Source organism: Protopterus annectens, chromosome 12.part0 (assembly GCF_019279795.1).
Source record: "Protopterus annectens isolate FY-2018-M chromosome 12.part0, PAN1.0, whole genome shotgun sequence".
Classification (NCBI taxonomy): Eukaryota; Metazoa; Chordata; order Ceratodontiformes; family Protopteridae; genus Protopterus; species Protopterus annectens.
Genome location: NC_056746.1, coordinates 361,959,018 through 361,980,267, shown reverse-complemented (window position 1 = coordinate 361,980,267; position 21,250 = coordinate 361,959,018). Strand labels below are relative to the sequence as shown.

At 41.2% G+C, this 21,250-nt stretch overlaps 1 protein-coding gene across 2 annotated transcripts in view; it reads left to right on the top strand.

The window, feature by feature from the left end:
* MPG (N-methylpurine DNA glycosylase) overlaps nt 1-21,250 on the top strand; it is a 712,437-nt gene that overhangs the window by 191,415 nt on the left and 499,772 nt on the right. The window contains exon 1 of one of the 2 annotated variants that reach the window (XM_044089446.1): nt 11,955-12,058. The exons of the other annotated variant lie outside the window; for it this stretch is intronic. The gene's annotated coding sequence lies outside the window, so the exon portion shown is untranslated. Of the gene's footprint in view, nt 1-11,954; nt 12,059-21,250 lie in introns of those variants that run through there. 2 annotated transcript variants of the gene reach the window in all.

Genomic DNA, 21,250 nt, shown 5'->3' with positions numbered 1-21,250 from the left:
AAGAGTTAACTTCCATAAGCAAGCTAATGTGCAAAGAAATACAGCTGAGACCTGAGTTTGCCTGCTTTAGGTAACCATGTTTCTGAAGGGATTTGCATTTGTATTAACAGTAAATTTGCTGAACTGGCAACATAAGTGATTTCAAGTTCTTTAGACTATCAGACCTGCCTCAGGCTTTAGTGTACAAGGTAACCTTCAATTTTTTGAGTGCTGAATCAAACACTATATAGTGCCACATGTTTGGACTTTGCTGTACTGGTGTCTTAACTGGCTAACAGACTTCCTGCTAAGTGACAGTGGTGTAATTTGAATCTCCACTGTTATTACTAGAAACTAAAATACACAAATTTCAGCCATATTTATTGCTAGATTTGAAAATGGAGGGTCTTGTCAAAGAAATTGTAATGATTTTCCTGTAAGTCTGGTTAGGTCAGAAAGCTGTCCTGGGATAAATAATTACAGCTCATTCATTTATAATAAATGGTTATAACTGTACCTCCTTAGCCGAAAAGCAGACTTCAGTATTTGTGGTTAACCTATTCATAAATCCACATGCAAACCAGTAATTTTTTGTTCTTCCTCGCTGCACAAACCTCATGAAAATGCAATGTTTAAGACTGATGAAATACCCTTGGTTTACTTTTCGATTAATTTAAAGATTAGAAGGAAATTGTATTTCTGGGTAAAAGAAGTAAACATTTTCTGTTTTCTGAATAAAAGGCGGAACAATCACTTCTTTATTCATGACTGTCAGAGAAGTAGAAAAGTAGATTTCTTTTTCATACTGTCATACCAAATTGTGTGGTTCAGTAATGCCGTGTGGTACATTCTACACTGTAGAGACTCCTGAATGGTTGAGAGCTGTTTTAGGTAGATTTCTTAGCTGTACATCAGAACTGAAGCCTTGCTCAGGTGATCACTACATGTTATGTCAGAAATTAAATTGATATAGTACTGTTTCTTCTACTTCTTTCAGTACAAAAGTCACTTTACAGATAAAAGGCTGATACTGATGTCAGCAAACCGAAAAGCATGTATTGCAGTAGTGACTGTGTGTGTAAATTGTGGTGTCTGTAAAATCTAGATTTCTGCTTTTAGTACACTCCTTGCCTTTGTTGTTCGGGGTCAGACTACTTGAACATTCCGTTGATGATTGTGGCTCCCCTTAATGTCTTTATAACGAACAATGCAGAGTACACCAAGCTCCAACATATGACTGATGTGCAATGTGCATAGAAGCTTTTAGATGTTTGATAATGTTGGGAGAATTGTCACAAGTGAAGCATCAAAGCATATCTGAAAAAGATTTTTTATTGTAATGCTTTAAAACTAAGCAACGGTACAAAATAGGAAAACATGAAAACAAAACACAAATAAAAAGAAACCTACTCAGTGGAGCAGGCATCTGAATTAAAATGCAGGATTAAACTGACTGTAAGGGACCTCAAGGTGGTATAGAGCACAGGGGCCTTCTGAATCCAGAAATGGTGGGAAAGACACCTGGAAACTATAAATACTTTGGAGAAGTGGAGTACGTAATAGGGAAGGATGTATTATTAAATGAAATTGAAAAGTATGGGACAACAGACTGTTTCTGTAAGTGATGTGACAGTGGGAAGACTGTAAGTAGATATCATAAGGAAGGCTTGTAAGAGTACTATATAAATAGTGACATTAGCAGTAAAAGAACACATTATCTCCACTTTTCTGGCATGCATTTACATTGCACCTGCAGCGTTTGATGCGTTTCTGAAAAACAGTCTCAACAAAGATATGAAGGGAATGGAAGCTGTCCAAAGGAGGGCAGTTAAAATTGTGCAGGACCTAATTAGAAACATTTCTGAAGAGAAGAAAACACAGGATCTGATCAGACTCCTGTCTGAAAGGAAGTAAAAGAAATTAGTTTGGTATCTGTACTCTACAAGAAAAAGAGAGAGAGGGGAACTTGTGTTAAAAATAAGTGCAAGTGGAAGCCAGGGAAGGTAAATCTGTTTATTTAGTTATCCACTTTTGTTATGTGTGCATGAAATGACGCAAGCATGAGGTGTAAAAGAAAAAACACAGAAACAGCATTCAGTCGAGACTTGATGAGTTGCATTTTCTATTGTGGCAAACTGACTCCCTCCCCACCCTTGTGCAGGGTTGACAGCTGTTTTAGGTAGACTGTCATGATTAATGTAATAGACTCTGCAGTCACTGCACCTTCAGGAAAGACCGATGTCCTTCAAGGATGCATCTGAAGTCATAACATATGGGTTGTCCTGCCTCAGGCAGCCCTTCGGTCGGCCAGATTCCAAAGTCTAGGTCTGGCCTTGGCTGATGTCGCACCTTCCCCGATGTCAGAGCGTCTGGGGTATAAAAGCATCAGCCGACGCCATTTTCCTCAGTCTTTCTTGCCACGCGGTGCCCGAAGCAGAAGCTGTTCGCAAGTGCCGGTCGGCCAGATCCAGTGAATTCAGCTACCGAAGACTTCGAAAAAGCTAAGTACCCCGTTGGGGACTCTTTCTTGCCTCAGCCGATGTCAGACAAAGTAAATAATTGTTTAACTTGTGGGAAACAAATACCTCATAAGGATTTCCATTCCTACTGCCTTCCTTGCTTAGGCCCAGACCACGACGTATCGTCCTGTTCAGCTTGTGCTTCCTTCAACCAACGAACTCTTAGACATCGGTCGGAGTTTGCAGAGGAATTTTTTGGGGCTACTTTTGCATATAAAATGCCGTCGGAGACTCTGACTTCGCATTTGGTGAAAAAACGGAAGGACAAGGACCGACACTCGCGCCCTGCAGTTTTGGCTGAAACCACGGTAAGGCCTACCGCGAGTGTCTCCTCGGAGATTCCTTTTTCTGAATCCATTCAACCGACCACCGTGGCCCGGGAGGCCCCTGGCTGAGTCGGCTACCGAATTACCTACCGAGACCAGTGTCCAGGAAATGTCCGACACCATACCTTTGGACATTTCTACTCCAGCACGTGGGGCAGCTAGGCCCCCTGCTTCCATGTCAATCAAGGCCTTCTCTAGGGCTAAAGCTGCAAAACTTTCTAAAACTTTGCCTTCCAAGAATCCCTCCCAGAGGCCTTCCTCTAGTTCCCAGATCCTCAGCCTTGCAGAGGACCTTATTTCTTTGATTAGAGGTTCACAACCTCACCCGGACAGGGCCTCTCACCCTCCACCAGACAAAAGGCCCAGGACTGATCCCTCTGACCCACATTCTTCAGATGACTCCACGGATGGATCTGAGTTGTCAGACCACCAGGAGGAGGCCTATTCGCCCTATGAGGATTCTGATGCTGAAGAATCTATCCCTTCGGCTTCCCCTCCTGAAGAGTTTTCTTTTGGTGAGACTCTACACTCCATGAGAGAGCATTTTCAATGGCAAGGTCAGGAATTCTCTGATTCTAGAACAAGATTAAGGACCTTTTTACATTTGCCTCAACATAGGCCCTTAGCTATACCTCCTGTTTTGAATGTAATTGATGATGTGTACAATGTTGTTAGTACAGCCCCTGATACTCTCCCTCCGGCCCCTTCCAAACCTGATAGATACTACAGGGTGCCGGATTCACATTTCCATCTGTATAAAGCCCATTCTGCAGACCCAGAAACTATTTCTCATGGCCCTAAAGGGGTTGCGGCCGCCACTGCCAAAAATCCTCTACCCTCTGAAAGAGAGTCTAAAGCTTTAGAGAGATGGGGAAAGAAGGTATATACTTCTGCAACTCTTTCTGTCAGGGCATTAAATTGTCAATTTCATATGATACAGTACCAAGAGTATTTGTTAGATGAAATGAATAAGAAACTTTCTTCTACTGAACCTCTTGACCGTAAATCCCTACAGGATTTGATACACAACTCACAGCAGGTTAGTAATCATTTCTTAAAATGTGGCTATGATGCATTGGAGGCTTCATTTAGATCAGCTATGACTGGGGCAGTTATTCGCAGGCATGCCTGGCTGAAGGAACAATCTTTACCAGACCATGTTAAAGCAAAACTCCTGGATGCTCCATTGGAGAAACAAAATTTATTTGGCTCCTCTGCTCTGGAGGTCTTAAAAAAGTTTGAAGAAAAGGCAAAATCTGTGCAAACAGTTAAGGATTTCCTGCAAGTACAACCACCGAGATTCAGCAGAAACTGGCCTACTAAAAATTGGTCCTTTCCAGACTCTGACAGAACCCAGAGAGGCAGGAACAGATGCCCCAGAGGCAGAGGCCAATCGAAGGACTCCTACAGAGGCCGTCAGTGGCAGCCTGCCAACCAGAGGAGTAGTGCAACAGCAGCAACAACAACTACTACACCAGGACAGGCTCAATGACTTTACTCTGATTCCGCCTACCAAGGCTCAGCTGGAAGCACCCTTGGGCGGAAAGCTTGCTTTATTTTCAAAAAACTGGCATTTCATTACAAGGGACACATAGACACTGCAAATAATAGACAAAGGATACAGGTTTCACTTCCACACTTTGCCAAAAAGAAACGGAATGCCAAACCTACCACCAAATCAGAGGGCAGAGGCTTTAAAGCAGATCAACAACTTGCTTCAAATGAAAGCTATAGAAAAGGTACCACTTCCAGAACAAGGCCAAGGATTTTACTCCAGTCTATTCCTTGTACCAAGAAAGGAAAATCAATGGAGACCTATACTAGACCTGTCCGCACTGAATACTTACCTCATTGTGCCAAAATTCAAGATGCTGACCCTACAGCAACTTCTTGCCATGTTGGGCAAGGAGTCTTGGCTGGTGACTCTAGATCTTAAGGAGGCATACCTGCGCGTCCCTATTCGACCAAGTTGCAGAAGACACCTCAGATTTCTTGCAGGATCAGAGCATTATCAATTCTCAGCATTGCCCTTTGGCTTATCTACTGCACCCAGAGTATTCACGAAATGCCTGGCATCAGTAATTGCACACTGCAGACTTCAGGGGATTCAAATCTACCCATATCTGGACGACTGCCTTATACAAGCGGACAACAAGGAAACTTTGATAAAGGACTTGGCCTATGCCATCCATCTGCTACAGGCCTTGGGATACACAGTCAACATCCAAAAGTCAAGTCTTATTCCATCCCAAAGGATAACCTTTTTGGGTGCAGATCTGGACACAACCATCCAAATGGCCTTTCTCACAGAAGAAAAACAAAAACAACTTCCAGATTACTTCATGATTCTGACAAGACAAACTCAGCTTACTGCAAGGAAAATCCTGCAGGCCCTGGGTTACATGGCATCCTGCATAATTCTGATACCACAGGCCAGGCTGCATATGAGAAAAATTACAATGGTACCTAAGGAGTGTATGGTCTCAACACAGTCACAGTTTAGAAACTTTGATACCAATCATTCCCTGCCTTCAAAAGGAGTTTCTGTGGTGGGCTCAGGTCTGCCAGTCCAACAGAGGGTTGCCTTTCAACAAACCAAAAGCAAAACAAACCATCACCACGGACGCTTCAGACCGAGGATGGGGAGCACACATGGAGGGCAAATGTATCCAAGGCCTATGGTCTCAGGGACAGCTACGCATGCACATAAACCAAAAGGAAATGCTGGCAGTGATGCATGCAATCGTGGTTTTCAAACCCTTCCTCCATCAAGGCCACCTGTTGATAAGGACAGACAACACCACGGTCATGTGGTATATAAACAAGCAGGGAGGCACACACTCCTACCCTCTATGCCGGCTGGCTATGAATCTATGGGAACTATGCCTGAAACTCAATATCCAACTACAGTCACAGTTCGTGCCAGGAAAAGAGAACACACTGGCAGACAGCTTAAGCAGAACTACCATGGATGCACACGAATGGATGCTGCACCCAGACATCTTCCAACTCATAGTAAAGGCATGGGGCATGCCGGAGATAGATCTGTTCGCCTCCCCCATCAACCATCAATTGAAGACATTCTGCTCAAGGACATACCACCCACAAGCTTGGAGGGTGGACTCCCTCTCTTTCAGCTGGAAAGCTTTAAAAGTATATGCCTTCCCTCCTCTTCCATTACTGTACAAGGTTCTACTGAAGATCAGGGAGGAACAGCCAACAGTGATTCTGATAGCACCAGACTGGCCAAGACAACACTGGTATCCATTATTGAGAAGCATGTCACAGGCAAAGCCATGGCCTCTCCCCCTATGGCCTCTTCTTCTAACACAGAACAATTTCAAGATCATGCATCCCAACTTGAAAACATTGCAGCTAACTGCCTGGAAAATCCCTTAAACCCCAAACAAAATGTTTTATCACAGAGAGTGAAAGACATTATCATGGAAGCTCGCCGGCCTTCCACAAGGAAGACATACTCAGCTAAATGGAAAAGATTTCTCATTTGGAACACATCAAAAGGCACAGATGTGACAGTGGCAAGCATGACACATATTCTGGAATACTTAGCAGAATTGTTCCACAATGGCCTGTCCTATTCTTCCATTAAGATTCATGCCTCAGCAATTTCAGCAGAATACAATGTGGATCCACCTATCTTCTCACACCCTCTCCTCAGGCAATTTCTGAGAGGGATCAAAAATATTAAACCTCCAAGAAAACCCCCTCTACCTGCCTGGGATCTCAACTTTGTGCTGGAGAAACTAACACTTCCTCCTTTTGAACCAGCAGCATCAGCGGATCTACAGTTTCTGTCTTGGAAAACTGCATTCCTTCTGGCAATAACTTCAGCAAGAAGAGTATCTGAGTTACAAGCATTAATGGCAGTACAGCCATTTCTTATCTTCCATTAGGACAGAGTTTCACTAAGAACCAATCCTACTTTTATGCCAAAGGTGGTATCTAGGGTATCCTTGAACCAAGCTATTCACTTGCCTATGTTCTTCCCAAATCCACAGAATAGAGGGGAAAAACTTCTGCACACCCTGGATATGCACAGACAACTACGCTACTACTTGGACAGAACTAAGACTAGCAGAAAAACTGACCAACTATTTGTAGCATATGCTACTGGGGTGCAAGGAAAAGCAATTTCCAAACAGACAATTTCAAAATGGATAGGAAATTGCATTCGATTTTGTTACTCCTTTCATGGAAAGACAGTTCCTGAAAACATCAGGCCTCATTCCACAAGGGCCACGGCCACCACTACAGCCTTCCTGCGTGGGGTGGCTACCAAGGACATTTTAGAAGCTACTTGGAGCTCCATGCATACATTTGCCAAACATTACAATCTCCCTTTATACTCCAGATCCAGAGCAGGTTTTGCTACTGCAGTCCTGCAGGGGATCTTAACTACACCATCCTTTTCTTAGTACCTCCTCCCCCAGATTAGCTATGGTATTCTACCCATATGTTATGACTGCAGATGCATCCTTGAAGGACATAGTACAGTTTTGTACCTACCATAAATGTAGATGTCCGATAGGTATGCATCTGCAGTCAGGTTTACCCTCCCTCCTACCCCTCTGTGGTATTCCTAGGGTACTTACCCCTCTTTCAGCTAGCTGGGGGAATCTATTATGGTGTATTTGTTTGTATATACATGTATATATTTAGAATTTTGCAAATGTCTGGAACTTTATTGCATTTATCCAAATTTAGCCTTCCTAGAGGGCACCTGGCATCTGGGGCAAGAAAAACTGAGGAAAATGGCGTCGGCTGTTGCTTTTATACCCCAGACGCTCTGACGTCGGGGAAGGTGCGACATCAGCTGAGGCCAGACCCAGACTTTGGAATCCGGCCGACCGAAGGGCTGCCTGAGGCAGGACAACCCATATATTATGACTGCAGATGCATACCTATCGGACATCTACATTTATGGTAGGTACAAAACTGTACTTTTTCTGCCATGCATCTTGATGTCGTTTGAACAGCCCATGTTCAATCATGTGCACTTGTCTCTGTCAGTGACACTGCAGAGCAAGAACAGCTGTGATTACGTAGAGACATGTACATTGCATAATAAGTACGAAGGTTAATCTCCGATTCTAAGTCAAGTACATTTTCACATGCACAAAAGGAATTAAGGCCTCTTTAATTCTGATACGGCAACATATTTTGAATTTACGTATGCTGGTTCAGATACAACACAAGGAACTTTGTTTTTATCAAGCAAAGACAGTGGGAGAGATAATGGATCTGTGGTGATTCAGGGCTACCCAAGAAGCAAAGAATTTTCCACTAGGGCAGACACATAATTTAGTATACGTATTATGTAAATATTTTACCATAATCTTGTTACAATGAGAACAAAAACATTGAACATGATACCTGGCCAGCATGTTTGTCTATATGTTTATTAAAGGTTACCCATCTGTTAAGGGTGAATGCAATATTTGTGGTCTTTTCAGAGTAATCAGAAACCAGCATGTTTTGGGGATAAATAATATATATGTTTATATATACATGTATACACACACACACACACACACACACAGATATATATATATATATATATATATGTATATATATATATATATATATATATATGTGTATAATATATATATATATATATATATATATATATATGTATATATGTGTGTGTGTGTAATATTTATACACACACACACATATGGGTGTGCCTAAAATGACTGAAACAGCATAAGCAGTAAAAAGACTGATACTGAAAGAGAACTGCTGAAAAAGACTGAAAATTTGAACGTATACTAGGGAGGGGTTTATACCACTGCTCTGCAGCCTCTGAGTTGGTATATATAATTAACAGGGCATGTGGGGGGCTTGCCCCCCTGCAAAAACATTGAAAATTTTGACAAAAATCTTAGCACATAGAAAACCCTTGAAAAATCTAACAATATTGAAACACATTTGTAATGTTTTTATGGGGGGGGGGACAAGTCCCCCTACATCTCATGCTAATTTTATATATCAACTCTGAGGTCACACAGCAGTGGGGAAAGGGCATAAACCCTTCCATACTGCAAGTTTAATTTTTGTCAGTCTTTTTCAGTATCAGTTTTATTACTTTTCAGTCTTTTTCTGTTAGTCTTCTGTTGTGTTACAGTGCAAGGCTGTAGACTTCAACTACGGAATTCTTCAAATTAATATCCTGTCTTAAAAGTCATCATTCCCTACTCGTGGAATTGTCTGTTTGGTGGGTTGTTTCTTCTAGCTATCTCCATACCTCTTGAATGTCTAGAATTTTGCAGAATGTTCAGATTTTTGCCTTATATTTTGGTCTGTTCCTTAAATTGTGGTTCTCTGACAAATCATTGAGGATTGAAGTCCTTAGGTAATGACAGACATTTGAGTTTCAGAATTCGTATCCTTCACTAAACACATGCAAAACCTGTTTTTCTAACAACTTTTTAAGAACAATATGTAAAATCTGCCCTTATACGCCTTTGTCCTCCCCATTATTGTTTTTTTTTTTTCTGGACTTCTTGAAACAAGAGATTGAGAGTTACATGTACCTCTCTCTGTCTGTGTAAGGTAGTGTGTCCTGTACACTTATCTTATCTACATCAGACTGAGGATGTACCACTTCGGATTCACTAAACAATCTTGACATACTGAAATGTCGAATTTCAGTACGTCAAGACTGAATAGTGGAAAGTGCAGTTAGCCTAAACTGCACTATGCCGAAAGCAGAAGTGTCGAATCCGCAAATGTAGAATCCGCCGCTATTCGTGATGTGTGGTGCGGTTTGTGGAGTTATCTGGGGTTTCAGGTAAGTGGTGTGTGTGTGAGGGTATTGGGTAGGGATTTTAGTGTGTGTGTGTGTGTGTGTGTGTGTCTGTGTGTATGTGGTGCTGTTTTTTGTGTGTTTAGTGCGACCTCAGAGTTAGAATATATAGATGGGGGGGGTTTGGCGGGTGCAGGAGGGCTTACTCTCCTTCTTATAGGTAGGTTAGGTGTGTTTGTGTGCGTTATGTTTGCTTTAGTGTAGGTAGGTAGGTGTATGTGTATGTGTGCGCTTATGTGCTGGTTTGTGTGTGTGTGAATGGTCGCGGTTGTGGTGTTCGTGATTTTGAGTTTTCGTGTATGTGGGTTTTCCACTATTCAGTCTCGAAATTTCAGTATGTCGAGATTGTATAGTGAATCCACCCCTTCAGGTCTGAAAGGATTTTTATTCATTTTAAGACTCAAACTGTACTTGTTTAATACACTTGGTTTAGCAAAGTGAAGTATGAAGAAGTAAAGATAGAAACTACTTCTGTTGAACTTATTCTGGCCTCCAGTTTTCTTCTCGTCTTCTTGAGATCTTGACACCAGAGCTACTATGGATATTTTCCTACTCATATGTCTTTATTGTGTATAGCTGACAACATTTTCAGCAACATTTTGGAGAAAATTGCAGTTTTTCAGCTTGAACTAACACCTGTGAATTCCTAGATCCTGTTCACTTTAGTTTTAGAAGTATGCATAAGATTAAATCTGCCCATGTTTTAACTGCTGACTAATATCCTGATGGAATAAGATGAAGCCAGAGGTATAATCCCATTCTTTTTGATTTCTTACTTGTATTTGATGTTTTACACCATGAGGTTATACTCGATCATTTGTGTCTTCTCTGTAAACTCTGTAATACATTCCTCAAGACCCTGTAATTTTACAGAATAGTTTTTGTTGTTATGTGTTGCTTTTAATATGAGGTGGGTAGCATGGCTTAACAAGTTGCAGTCTTGTCTCTTTGTTCATAGTTTATACATGTCATGAGATGACATCTGAATATCTGTAACCTGAATTATCCATGCTTTGCAGAAGATTCAAAGTTCTACCAACCTTTTATAGCTTCGCTTGAGAATGCAGCTTTTAATGCCTACCTCTGTAAAACTGGGAATGTAATGCATAAACCTTTACAGCTGAATCAATGAAGAAATAATGAAGCCATGTTTGTTTTAATGTAGTTGCCATTCTGGTTTGTAAAGATGATGTACTTTGCATTGAGATTAAGCTCATCTGAGTAAGGTAATCATATCATTGCAATATCCCATTTACTGTTGTGCTGTATCACAATGTTCTAAACTGGGTAGCAAAACATTTTGCAAAAGAAATATAACTTGTCTGTTAAATTACTTGCATGCACTGTGAACTTTTTGAAAGTAGCTGAATAAAGTCTAACTGCAAAAAGGTAGATCCAGCTATATGAGAAATTCATGTCTGACCCACAATAAAACTTTCCAAGGGAATCACATTGACAGTAACAAAGCAAGATGGATGTTGTTCTTACAGTGCTTTAAATAATTTGAACAAAATGCAGTTAAGTTCCACTTCTTATTTGCAAAAGAAAATGCAATTTAATTTCTCCCTTGTTTGAGAATGGTTAGCTAGGAACCAAGTAACATTTAATGTCTCCAAGATCGCAGCAATGTTTTTCATCTTCTACCAAAAGCATTCCAGTGCTCCTCAGCTTGGTATTTACACTGCAGACAAAGAACTGATCCCGGAAGTGGATCAGTGCAAATACGTAGAACTTCTTGTCATCTCACTTTCCTTTAAAGCTATATCCAAACCATTTATAACAGGGTTACCCAGGAATTAAAAGCCTCCTCCTCTTTCTCACAGCACTTAACTATACAAGCCCATGCTTCTGTAACCAAGAATGTCTTCCTACCCAGACAAGAGTATGCTGTCACTCTGATTGCCTTCAGTTTTCTACAAAAAAGCCATATCATGCAAGCAACAGTTGACATCATTTGTTGCCTCATCTGCCTTTTCAAAGGTAGGAGGATCCTTGTACTACTATTAAGAAAGCATAGTGGATCTCTGTTAAACCATGTGCCACACTTCTTTTGTCCTCATGTACTTTCAGTTTATTTCCCAGCATTCACTGCCATTCATCTAAACATAAATTGATAATACAGACATCATAATAAATTGATAATACAGACATCATCTTATGATGTACACAATGAAAATGATACTCCCTCTCAGTTTTTCTGTCTTTCCAGAGATCATCAGTTCAGTGGAAGAAATTTGATAAGACCTACTAGAATCAGTTACCAAAAGAGATTCATAAAGAGCCTAATCTATTGGAATGACATAGGAAAACAAACTCATGTAACTTCCAAGTAGACAGACGTTGACTATTTAATCACATCCTTTCAGGCAACTTCCAGCTACAGCCTGCAAAACCCAATTTGTGTCACAGTATGTTTTTGAATATTTGTAAATTTTGTATTACGTATGTGTGTTCTCTTTCATTGTGTTACATACCATAAATATAAAGTATGAACATATAATGTATATAACATTATGTTGTATAACATTAACCAGCTCTGGCCTGAGTTGTCATAAAACTTCTGATTGTTATAGTACCGCCTGCATTTGTTTGTTTGTAACAGTTGTACTTTAACGATGTTATTACTATAGTTTTTTTGCTGTGTCTGGTAAAAGAGGATAATTTGAAAACATTCTATACTTGTCTTTGTGCCTGAACTGTGAGTAAAAAGGGTCTAAGGACAAGTATACCTACCTGGTTAACAGGTCCTTAAATAACTGATAAAAGGTCCGGAGCATGAGCATGAAACTTTCACTGAAGTTGTGTCATAACTGACTGGTAATCTAGCGTGTTTTATTTCTCATTCACTTACACACACACACACACACACACACACACACGTATGTATGTGTGTATATATACATACATACATATATGTGCATGTGTGTGTGTGTGTGTGTGTATATATATATATATATATATATATATATATATATATATATATATATATATATATATGGAGAGAGAGAGATCTACTTCAGATGTTCAACATTCCAAAACGCTGACTTTCATATGGCCGAAACCATATGATCGACATTTTGAAATGTCAGAGCTCCTACATAACGCAAAATGCATGAAAACACTTCACTAACTGCACCCTCCACACCCCCTGCTACTTTATTATTCCTGTTCTGAGATCGCACTACAGTGCAGAAAAGGGAAATCTCCCGGTTCCGCACTATATAGGGATTTCCGCTATACATGTTTTACATTTCAAAATGTCGATCATATGGTCTCCGCTATATGAATGTCGGCATTTTGAAATTTCGAACATATCAAGTAGGCCCATATCTATATATATATATATATATATATATATATATATATATATATATAAAATATGTGTGTGTGTATATGTGTGTCTCGTCAAAATGAGAACTGCCAGTTGAGAGAATGTAAAAAAGGGTTAAATTGTTTTTGCAGGGGAAAGCCCCCCTGCACTTTCTACACCCCATGTTAATTATCTATACCAACTATGAGATAACACAGCAGATGGGTAAAGACGAATTCCCAGACCCAGCTGTTCTGTGATCTCACAAGGAAAGCAGCCAAAAGGTCTGTAAAACAAGCCTGTAAGAGCATACGCTTTTGTGAGCATTGACTCTTACAGACTGCAACCACATATTTGTTTCATTTTCATCTTTCAATCATTCGTTTATTGCTGACATGATATGTTCTGTGAGATTGGTTTTAGCCATAGCCTGGCTTTGTGACAGAAATATTGACCAGTTGGATATTGCAGAGAAGTACATTTTTCAGAGCTCTGCCAGCTTCTGTACACAGTCAATGTGCTGTTTCATGCAGGATCATCAACAAAAAATAGCAGTTTCAGCAGGTAGCTGGGAAAAACATATGTAAGGCTGATATGTAATACCCATTCCCAGCAGCCCTCCGACTAGATTATTTTGGAAGTTGTATAGTATGATATCCGTACCTTTTCATAACAGAGCTGTCTTTCAGCACTTCTTAAGACATACCTGAAGACACATGCTACAACAAAATAGAAAATTTACATGTGCACACCTCTTACATCTGATGTCTGTTTTTATCCGATTCAACATTTTGGATCTGACCTCTGCGCCTTCTTCCAAAGCTGTGGATCCAAGCCTCTGACTTCTCCCCTATCTATAACCCCCCCCACCTTCTCCACTAAGTTATCTCAAATCTTGTTTACTCCCCGAACCTTCCACAATTATCACATTAGTAACAACGTACTAAGCACTCAATCATTTGTGAGGGACTTGGGCACCCAAGTTGATAGCAACCTGACTTTTCACCACCACTTTGCCTCCGTTATACGGAAGGCTTTCTACATGAGATTAAGGGTATTTCATCAAGGAACAAGGAGGTCATAACATCCCTGTACACCTCCCTTATCCGACCCATTATCAAGTACAATGCCCCCTTCGACATGTACCTTGTTAAGCACATGCAGCAGCTGGAGAGACCGCAGAGGTTCTTGACTAGGGAAATCCAGGGTCTCAAAGACCTATCCTATACAGATAGTCTAAAAGCCCTGTCCTCCCTACTCAGTCTCATACAGACTGCTCAGAGGTGACCTGTGTCTGGCATACAAGGCCATCTCAGACCCAGCCTTGATGGAGTTGCTGTAAGTCAAACTCCACTCACGCAACCTGCACACAAGGCCTCAACCTGGTCTGTGACATTAATAGAACTTGGTGGGATAGATGTGTCCCAAAGGCTCCCCATCTGTGGAATAGAGTTCCTCTCCATGTCAAGCAGAGTACCTCTCTAGCCCTCTTTAAGAGTAACCTGGGCTACTGGATGGGTAACGGAAAATACATCCCTCGGATCCCACCTGTGTCCCTGCTGGACAAGGGAAATAGATGCTGCCTTTGTGGGAACATGGGCGAAATTCTTGGCTTATTAGTGCCTCCAAGCTAGTAGCCTACTACCATCCTGTGAACCTATAAGTGTGTCTGAGAGCTCTTCTTTTCTCAAAGTGTTATTTTTTTCTGTCAAAAATAACTGTTTTTGGCTCTTCCCTATACCCTTTATGATTATTAGCATAACTCAAAAAAACAACCAATCCTAGGTATGACTGACCGCGCCACAACTGGTAGTCCAAAGAAGAGTGAAATTTATTCCAAAATACACAAAAGTTCTGCTCAACCACAATGGTGTAGAATACAACGATAATCCCAACAGTAGTAAAGTGAGCACTTTCGTCTGTAATCTTAACAGACTTTATCAAACTGTTGAATTTCCTTCAGCATTGCTCTTTTATACAATAGTATTCTAATTAATATTCAATTAACATTTAAAAACACAGTCCTTTAAAAAATTTTTAACTTCTCTCCAAATAAAATGTATATGTAAGGAAACACAATGTCCATTAAATATAAACCTAAAAACACTATTATAAATGTGAATAGGGACTAAACAAAAAACAACTCCTTTGGGTACTCTGTTATAGTATATCATTAACTTTTTTATAATTTTCTAGCTCTCTGTTTTAAAACTGGTCAGAGGGATAAATACTCGTCAATACCTGGGGCTTCTGTTGCATTTAAGGTTAACTGCCAATGCAGTTCCCTAATATCTATCTCATTCCCCCAGTCACCACCTCTTGTGTTCCTTTTGACTATCTCTAAAATACCAAACTTGAAGCAAGTAAAATTGGGGCATAATTGTGAATGTTTAAAAAGGGCATTATTCTTATTCTGTGTTTCCATAGCATATGTGTGTTCGTATATTCTTTGTCTAAGGGATCTTTCTGTTTTCCCCACATAGAAATTCAGGCAACTTTGACATAAGGCAATATACACCAGCCCTCTTGTTTGAGAATTGCCACCAGCCAGTTTGATAGTAGGTATCCGTTCTCCTAATTTGTATTCACTACTATCCAAAATTAGTGCACATTGGTTACACCTACCACATTTATTGGTGGATCTAGCTGTGTTCAACTGTATAGTGTGTTCTAATAAGTATTTCATATTTTTACCCACCTTATTTGTAAAAAGTGGGCTTTTACCTAACAGGTGGGAAAAATTTTCATTGCCTTCCAGTATCACCCAATTTTTAGTAAGAATTTTCTGTACTTGCCTACCAAATGAACTAAATTCTATCACCATAGAATGGTGAATCTGTCTGTCTGGTTAACACCAGGGACTTTTATACCTTGTTCTAGTCCTAATAGGGGAATAAATCTATTACCCCACCCGGTTAAAACCTCTTCTTTAAATGTTACCATCCATTCCATGGAGTATCCCCTTTTTTCAAACATTTGAATCAACAATGTCAACTCATTTATTAACCCTTCCAAGGTTGAACACATTCTAGCCCCTCTAATCATCTGGGTGGTGTATATTCAGCAGATATTGGTCAGGGAGGAGGTTCCAGGTACTCTTGCTGAATTTCACCAAGTGTTGGAACCTCCGGTATTTGTTAGGGCTGATGTACCTTCCAAGAAAAGGCAAAGCATGTTTCAGTCCATCCCAAGTATCCTCAAAGGGAATGGCAGGAGTTTACTTGGACTTGTTTTTCTGCCTTTATGGCCCTGAAGCCTCCTCAAGGGGTTTCATTGCTTGCTCCTCCTTGGACGTCTACCGTTTCTATATGGCCTGGGGAACTGGACTCCTTAGATGAGGATTCAGAGTTTGATGAGAGGTTCTGCCCTACTCTTCACAGATTCCTTCGCCTGTGGCTTATGGTTCTGATGAGGAGCAGCCTATTAGCCCTGAGTCTCCTTTTGAGGAATTGTCCTTTGGGGACACAATTGCTACGATGATGGAATACTTTACGTGGGATTTTTCTCAAGTGTTTGATATTCAGAGGAGATATTTGTGAGTTAGGATACTCCTAAACCCTCTGCAGTTCCTCTTGTGTTGTCTGCCATGTTAGACACTCTGCTGCTTCCAGGTCTCCTGATTCTCAGCCTCCTGCTCCTAAGAAACCCAATAGGTTCTATAAGGTCTCTGAGAATTGCCAGTTTTTATTTAAGTGCCATTCTGCTGATCCTGCTGTGGTGTCAGTCTGTTCTGACAAACCTTCCAAGCTCTTGTCATCTTCTAAACTTTTGCTTTTTGATAAAGATAGTAGGACAATGGAGAGGATTGGTAAGAAGGTTTACAGTGCTTCTACTTTGGTCTTTAGGGCTATTAATTACTAGACCCACATGACCAGATATGCTCTGGCCTTAATTGCTAAGGCTTGTTGGGTTATTTCTGACCTCCCTGATTCTGAAGGCAAATCTTCTGCCTTATCTATTTTAGGTTCTACTTCTCAAGTGGCTTGCCACTCTGTCAACTGTAGCTATGATGCTACTGATGCCTCTTTCAGGGCTGCAGCTTTCGGATCTGTCATGAGGTGTCATTCTTGTCTTTATCTCCAGTCTTTGACTGAGGACATTAAAGCCAAGTTGTTGGATGCTCCTTTGGATAATCATTCTTGTCTTTATCTCCAGTCTTTGACTGAGGACATTAAGGCCAAGTTGTTGGATGCTCCTTTGGATAATCATTCTTGTCTTTATCTCCAGTCTTTGACTGAGGACATTAAGGCCAAGTTGTTGGATGCTCCTTTGGATAATGAATATCTTTTTGGGACTGCTGCTACTGACGATGATGATATGTTTAAGTCTCCAACAGAAAGGCAAAGCCATGCAATACCTTAAGCATGTTATTATCTCTCACATCCCTAAGTTATAGAGGAATTATCCTTCCAGATCTGCTTTTTTTCCACAGACAGTTCCACCAGGCTTCTAAGGGCAGGACGGGTGGTAGGTGAGCCTCCTCTGCCAAGACTTCTCAGGCTTCTGTGGCCCAGAAGCCTCCTTTATCTGATAAGCCTGCTTCTGTTTGACAATTTGCCCCCCCCCCCCTCACTCTTAGACCAGGTTCCTTTGTCCCTTTGGCTTTCCCTTTGTCTCTCAAATTGGCTTCTCATCACTTCAGACTCTTGGGTTCTTTCTGTCATCCATCAGGGTTGCTTGAATGTTATGGAAGTCTCTCCCTCCTTTTTCAGGGATTCCTCAACCCCCTCTAGAGCAACATCCTCATTTCCCGGAGGTCCGTGGGTCCCTGGTGAACCAAAGAGCCTTTCAGCCTGTTCCACCTTACCAAGTGGGAAAGGGTCTTTATTCCAGGATGTACCTGGTTCCTCAAAAGGAAGGCACTTGGACACCTATTTTGGATTTCTCCTTGCTCACCACCTTTATAAAGGTCCCGTCATTTTGGATGCTTCCTGTTCAAACCCCGTTTCCTTTTTTACTGTCCCAGGCTTTTCTGGTGTCTTTGGATATGAAGGATGCTTACCTTCATGTTTCTATTCACCCTCTTTTCGGCAACTTTTTGTTTCTCTATTTCTTCCTCTCATTTTTAGTTCTCTGCTTTGCCCTGTCTACTGCCCCAAAGGTATTTACAAAATGCCTAGCTCCTGTGATTGCTTTCTGCAGGCTCACAAGCTTTCAGATTTGTCCTTATCTAGATGACCTGCTGCTTCAGGCACATTCTCCCAGTCACTTGTTACAGGATCTGAAGTTAACCATCTCTCTTCAAAGTCTGGAGTTCACTATCAACTTCTAAAAGTCTGTCCTGAATCTCTCTGAGGAACATGTGTATCTGGGATTCAGGATTCAGATATTGCCAATGCTGGCCTATCTTCCACCGCCAAAAGTTATGTCACTGACAGCCTTCTTTCAGCTTCTTCTTCCTCTGAGTGACATTTCATGGCTTCTTCTATTCCAGTGCTTCCTCTTGCCAGACTGCATATGCGGAAACTTCACTCACACCTGAAGTCAATTTGGCTCCAGTATTGCCATCCTCTGGATTTCAGTGTACCTCTCCTTCCTTGTCTAAAAAGGAATTTGAGTGGTGGATTCAATAGTTTGCTCCCACCCCAGTCCAGCCCCTTTCAGCCTCCTTTCCCTTCTCAAAAACTGTTTACTAATGCATCAGACATTGGGTGGGGGCTTCATGTAGCCACCTGTAAGTGCAGGGTCTCTGGCCCCCCCTATCAAAAGTCAGACCATTATCAACATCAAAGAGACGAGAGCTCTGATTGTAGCCCTTCAGGCCTTTCACCCCGTGTTCTGTCCAGGCACCTTGAAGGTGTACACAGACAACACTACAGTGAAGTGGTATGTCGACCAGCAGAGAGGCACAAATTCTTACCTCCTCTTCAGGCCTGGGAGGTGGCTGTCAGTTATCAACTATTCAGGCAGTATACCTTCCTTCAGAGCACAATCTAGTGGCTGACTCTTAGAGCAGGTCCAGAACACATCCTCATGAATGGATGCTTCACATAGACATGTTTCCAGACATTGTCCATTGGTGGGATATTCCTCAGATAGATGTTTTTGCTTCCCCTCTGAACAAGCAGCTCCCTCCCTTCTGTTCCAGAGTACCTTGCTATCTGGAATGGAAGACAGATGTCCTTTCTTTTCCTTGGAAGGGATGTGTCTTTGCTTTCTGTCCTTTTCGTCTACTTCAAAGTGTCCTGCATTAGATTCAGCTGAACTCCCCCAAAATCATGCAAGTTACTCCCTTTTGGCCAAGGCAGCACTGGTTCTCCCACTTAATGCATCTAGCCAGGAGCAATCAGCATAAGTTACCTCACTGGTTGGACCTCCTCACACAGAGCAAGGTGCATCTCATCCATCTTCACTTGTCCACTCGTCAACTGACACTGTGGGTGACAGGGGTTTGATCCCTTTTTGGCAACTCTTTTCTGAGGACATGCTTAGGGTTTTACAAGAGGCGAAGAAGCCTGTAACCAGAAAATCTTACATGTACAAATGGAAAAGATTTTCTGTCTGGTGCCATGCTCATGACCTGGACCTTTTTCAGTGGGTGGTCCATTTGGTCCTCTCCTGTTTGTGTGAGTTGCTCCATCTGGCTTGGTCTATTCTTCTGTGAATGTCCATTTGTCAACCATTTCTGCTCGTCCTTCTTTGGCTTCTCGTTTTGAGGTCAAACATTTTCTTAAAGGTGTCCTACATCTTAGGCCTCCTAAGAAAACCTATTCTTCCTCCTTGAGACCTTCATTTTGTTTTGGAAAAATTGACTCAGGCTCCTTCTGAGCCTGCAGATTCTGCTTCTTTGTAACATTGTACCTGAAAGACTGTTTTGTTGCTAGCTCTTACTTCTGTTTGGAAGTTTTTTGAGCTCTAGGCCCTTATGAACATTCCTCCATTTTTGTTGTTTTCACAGGGACAGGGTGTCCTTTTATACTAATCCTTCTTTTATGCCCAGGGTAGTAAATGAGTTGTCCTTGAATCAGTCAGTACAGCTTCCTTCCTTTTTCCCTTCTCCTTAGTCTGCTAGTGAAAGAATGTTGCACACCTTGGATTTGTACAGACACCTTAGGTACTATTTGAATAAAACGAAGGCAATTCATAAGTATGACCAGCTTTTGTTTCTTTATATCCCAGGACATTGGGTTTGGCTGTTTCTAAGCAAACCATCTCCTCCTGGATAGCTAAGGCTATTTCATTTTGTTATTCTTTTCATGGCAAATCTACTTCTGTTAAGGCTATTGCCTCTTCTGGTGCTTTCTTCAAGGGGTTGGACACCAATTCCATCCTTGCAGCTGCTACTTGGTCTTCATTGCCTACCTTTACTAAGCATTATAAATTAGATAAGATCTCTAGGGCCAGAGGAGGTTTTGCTATAGACATTTTGTATGGGTTTGTTGAGAGCTCTTCTCAGCCTTCCACCTCCCATTCTGTTTACTGAGTTTTTTTACTCTCCTTATAGTAAAGAATATTGCAACAGTGATATAGAAGGACACAGTACAGTTGTGTAAAATCTTACCATAACAGTAGATGTCCTTATCTTCATTGTTACAGTATTCACTCCCTCCCTCCCTCTAACCCTGTCTTGTTTGTTGTGGTTTTGTTTTGGATTCCTTTCTGGCTGAGAATATTCCCTTTTCTTCTGCATTTTATTCTTCTAGATGTGCATAGACTCTTTTTTTTTTTTTTTTGTCCTTTGGAAACTGCTCTCCACTGGGCCAATTCAGTTCTGGGTAGCTATGTCCCTACAGTACCTTTATGCCATAGGTCCTGTGTGGGGTGCATATGTAAGATGTTATGACACCATACAAGATCATAAGGCTTTGGTATACTGGCTGAACTTTTGGGCTATCATAGGTGGGAAATCCCTATAGTAAAGAATACTGCAACAGTGAAGAGTAGGTCATCTACTATCATGGTAAGATTTTGCACAACTGTACTATCAGTGTTCTCATTTTTGTCCAGTTTAACATCCCTCCTCCCTTCCCTCTTCCAGTATTGTTACTGACAGCATCTAGTGCCCGGGCAGACCTCACCTAAGACCCTGTCTGGTATATTTTTTCTTTCTTCCTTACTGTGGTATTAACATGTTCAGCAACTGTAACATCTAAAGGTTTCTTCAGTTATAGGAGGAAATCAATATTTTAGGTATAAATCGGCAAACGTGATACAAGATAACTTAGTGGATGGGGAGGGAATTTGGGCTAGGGGAGGAGTCAAAGCCTGCGATCAACAGCTTTAGAAGGCGGCACTGAGGTCAGATCTGATCTGACAATGCAAACGTTGAACTGGACAAAAATGAGACAAC